The following is a 3933-nucleotide window of genomic DNA, read 5'->3' on the forward strand; positions in this document are numbered from 1 at the left end:
AACAAAAAAAGACGGCAACCACCACTGATCGCATGATGCACGTAACTTTCTTAATTGCCCGCGATAATAATCGCCGCCGTCTTTGTCGGCTCTCCGGTAGATGCTGAGAAACGACTGCAGATCACCTCAGGGCCACGTCATTGGCGCCCACAGTCAATCCGGAATAGTCTCTCCCACCCATGCCATCAGTGAAATATCACTTTTAGCTACTAGTCACCGAAAATATTCGTATTGACTACATCAGAAAAACTAGTAAAAAAATGTGCGGCTACGAATAAGCGCAGTTCACTTTTCTATATTACCGTCTTTTAAGCAGAAAGCTGTCTGAAAGTTCATATTTTTCCCCTGTGGTTATAACAAATCCTGTAGACTTTCTGCATTGTGCAATTATTGTTTGGTTGACGTGAACGCGTTCATGTTTCGACCGCTAGCGAAAAAAGTTCAAGACGTGCAATATCGATGAGTAAAGGAGTGAAACGACATTTCAGAAGTTTAACACTTGTATTATGACTTACCAGTTTCTTGCGGTTCAGGAATGGTTGCTTGACTGTATATAATCCCGCCCATGAATGCTAGGAAGTGGGCACTCTTGAATGCAGAGAATAGTGAATAATGGTTAACGCCAGAGTTTGTTACATGCACGCTGAAAAAAAAACTCTTGTAAACCTTGTTATCACGAGCGAAAGGTATGTTTAGTTTGGTTTTGCAAAGACTACGCACACAGTGTTTCATTAATGCTCGCTTCCGCGCTTGGTAAGCTTCTCTACAACGTGCTAATCTGGCCTCCGTTTGCTCCGGTGTTTAAGCCGCCAACTTTGCCTTTGCTTGAGATTTCGGAGCATGCCGTCTAGCTATATCTACCAGATGATTGGATTCAGCCTGTCGCTTGCGCTGAAGCGCACGCACAGACGGCCCAGCCGACGCGCCATCCCTGGCGTGACTGAACGACCAAGCACCGATGACGCAGCCGTTAAGGTCACTTTGTAGTCCGAAGCAGCGTACGCGGCAGCCAGCGTAAATTGAAGTTGGCGACGCCAGGTTCGTCACGTTACGGTGGCGCGAATACAGAGCCCTCTATAGTGCAACGTCTGCGCCCAGCCAGGCCTCCTGAACGCACGCCATTTTATACGAAACTCGCAGTTTCATGACGATACGAAACTGCGAGCTCGCTGCCCTTGCCGCCACCAGCCCATCTTGCTCGATGAGACGTAGACTCGGTGCATTCTGGGTGACGAGGCCGGCGCGAAATGCAGCATGTCGCATCTCGGCGCTGGCTGCAGCCTGGGCACGCCGACGAACGCCGGATACGTCGGCCGCGCCTCGCGGCGGACTGTAAAATGCTGCACTTTCGCTGGCGTGGCGTCGCCGTGCCCGGCGCGCTCGCACGTCAACGCTACGTCGGACTATAAAGTGGCCTTAAAAAACCCTCGCCTAACCAAGTGGTACCGCAGTGGCGAGGCTCCGAGCGAGTGCAGCTGTGACGCCTTTCCGTAGCGGATCACGTGGCTGACGTCACACCTGCCGCACTTGCGCTACGGCGGCTCAAGGTCATTGCGACGTGATGAATGACCTTGCGAGGCATGGCGTAGTAGAGCTTTCACTCTAATATTTCCAGCAGAAAACACTGACACTGTGTCGTGTGTCTTCTTTTCTGGTGTCTTCTGCTGGAAATCCTTTTGCAACGTCCCAGTGAACCACAAATATCCATTGGATGTACCACAAAAGACCAAATATCCAAGATATTTAACGACGTCCAGTTTACATCTATCGTACGTTCGACTGGTACGTGGCAGTCAAAGGTCATCCAGAGGACGTCGAATGTCCTTATGATTTGGACATCTCTTGCACATTCAAAGCTCTCGTGCATTGATCGTACATAGTGCGTTATGAGTAGATGCACGCACTATGCCGCAGAAATACAAGCAAATTGTCTCTAATGCATAACAATGGGAAGCTAGGAGAGCAAAATCATTTAATTAATTATTTTGAAATTTAGCACGACCTTTGCTCGCACTGTTGGAGGTCTAGTAACGTTGCTGCCGGACACCGCGCGCAAAAGCCAATACTTTCGTCATTTTTTCGCTATGCTTTCGGTCTCGGTTACGTCATTTTCTTTCTCATACAAAGATGCTTTATTTTCAGTTATATCTATTAGTACACTGTTGAAAATACGTAACCTTTAACTTGCTGATGAAATACGACAATTTATAAAGAAAAAAAGAAGCTTGAACCAGCTTGAACTCGCAGTAGCTCTGACTTCGCATCGCCACTGATATCAATTCAGCAACACTCTACCTCGATGCAAGTGCGCAGCAATGTTTCGGGCGTGAGCAGCGTGTGCTTTATTTGTGTCTTTTCGATTTTTGTGCGGTTGACCATGGCCCAAGTACGTGTATACTAGGCAGAACTGTACAGTTGCGTGCTGAAATTTCGAGCTGTGCTTCTGACTGCTATTTGTGGTACGTTTGTTCGCCTTGCGGAGCGCTTACGGGAATACTCGCGAGGCAATGTTTTGATGGTTAATTTTCGCACATGTTTGTATCGCTTGGTTTCCTGCGTTCCTCTTCAAGTGTCAAGGATATTTCTCCTTTGCAATGCCTATCTCTAAGTCTCTGGCAGCATTATGTTATTGGCACTTTTGTGATCTGAGAAGCTGCCTGACTAAGTTGCCTATCAAGATGAACATTCCATCTCTGGATTCTGCTTGCGTGGAATTTATTTCACCATATATTTTTCAATGCAGCTAGAAAGTACTGGCTTTCTATCTTGAATCCGGTGGCCCCAGAAGCAAGTGCTGGCAAGCATGCCATGCGCTTTTGGTCATTAATTAGTATGTTATACTACCTCTTACTAATCAGTTTCATTCTTTTTAATTATAATTGTGGCACTGTGCCTACTAGTCAGTTTGTGCCTACTCGTTACTTGTATTTTAATGAAGTTTAATTTTCAAGAATCTGTTTTTGATTACCTTTTTTTTTTCTTTTTTTTTTTTTTTTTTTTTTTTTAGATCCGCGTTTAACCTGTTTGTATACAGCGAGAACATGTAATGAATAATTCCATACATGTGCGTGGCTGGGGGCCGATCATTTTTGTAATAAAGCTTTATGAGTTGTATAAATAAAAAAGTAACATTGGTATGACATTGTGAGTTTCACTGGTGTGCTTTACCTAGTGCTTACTGAACTCACTATTTTTCATTTATCCATTGCAGGATTTGTAATGATGCATAATGATCAAAATGCGGATTTACGGTTTTGTTAGCACAGTTTTCGCATTTTGATGAGCGCTAGAACTATATATAAAAGTTGACAGTCACTTTAGCGAACACTGAAGAGGACGAAGGCAGAAGCCTGCGCACTCACGAAGCATTAATTAAATTATTTGTCATTCTCATTCGCATGCGTTGTTACTTCTATTGTTTTCTTCTACCAAAGTTGTGGGCTCGAGTGCCTTAATTAACTTCGTCATAATTAACACCAATGGTTGCGGGCTCTACTCCCACCAAAGGTCGAGGGTTTGAGTGCCTTAATTGTATATTAATTAACTTTGCCTTAATTAACACCAAAAGTCGTGGGTTTGACTTCCACCAAAGGTCGAGTGTTCGAGTGCCTTAACTCTGCCCTAATTAACTTGCCTTAAGTAACTTCGCTCTAATGAGCACCCAAGGTAGTGGGTTCGACTCTACCTTCACCATGTCAATTGGAATCCAACTTGCAGATAATTTGGAGATTTGGCCGATTCGCCCATCTCTCCAAGTGGTTTTGACTACCAACAAAGGCCGTGGGTTAGAGTGCCTCAATTAACTCTATCTTAATGAACTATGTCTTAATTTGCTGACCTAATTAACACCAAAGGTCGAAGGTTCAATCCCCAATTTTGGTGCCATTAAATTTTGGTGCTGCAGCGCTGGACATCGGATTTTTCGACCATTCA

General features: G+C 44.7%; 1 long non-coding RNA gene across 1 annotated transcript; it reads left to right on the plus strand.

Annotated features, from left to right (window-relative positions):
- Positions 1–2594: 2594 nt before the first annotated feature.
- LOC125947426 (uncharacterized) lies at positions 2595–3393 on the plus strand. The gene is made up of 2 exons (XR_007468284.1): positions 2595–2830; positions 3008–3393. It is a non-coding gene; the product is annotated as an uncharacterized LOC125947426 (long non-coding RNA).
- Positions 3394–3933: the final 540 nt, after the last annotated feature.

This window comes from Dermacentor silvarum, chromosome 8 (assembly GCF_013339745.2).
Source record: "Dermacentor silvarum isolate Dsil-2018 chromosome 8, BIME_Dsil_1.4, whole genome shotgun sequence".
NCBI lineage: Eukaryota > Metazoa > Arthropoda > Arachnida > Ixodida > Ixodidae > Dermacentor > Dermacentor silvarum.